Genomic DNA, 400 nt, shown 5'->3' on the forward strand with positions numbered 1-400 from the left:
GGGGGGTATTGCCCCCCAAGGTGAAAGAGAATATATCGCAGAACAGGGTGATGAGGCGTTGGGTGTTGGGGAGGATTTGGCTTTGTTTGTTGCCCTTTAAACTGAGATTCCATATATTTCAGTAAACATAAGATTGTATGAACAGTATGAAAGTTTACAAAGTTTTAAAAAGAAGAATAAAGGCAAGCATACAGATGAATGCTTATAATTGCAGTCACTATGGAGCGAGACTCCTCGATCATATACGAGAGCTTTTGTGAGCTGTTAAAGAGTTAAAATAATTAAAAAAATAATTCCTTCAAGCAGCTAACATTCTGTTCACGCCTCAGGCTTCCTGGGTACAGCCGCCGAAAGGCCTGGGGCTGATGCGAGCTGCAGCGACGTGTTTCGGGGTTGCAAC

Source organism: Eimeria mitis, genomic scaffold (assembly GCF_000499745.2).
Source record: "Eimeria mitis Houghton genomic scaffold, Emh_scaff2817, whole genome shotgun sequence".
Lineage (NCBI taxonomy): Eukaryota > Apicomplexa > Conoidasida > Eucoccidiorida > Eimeriidae > Eimeria > Eimeria mitis.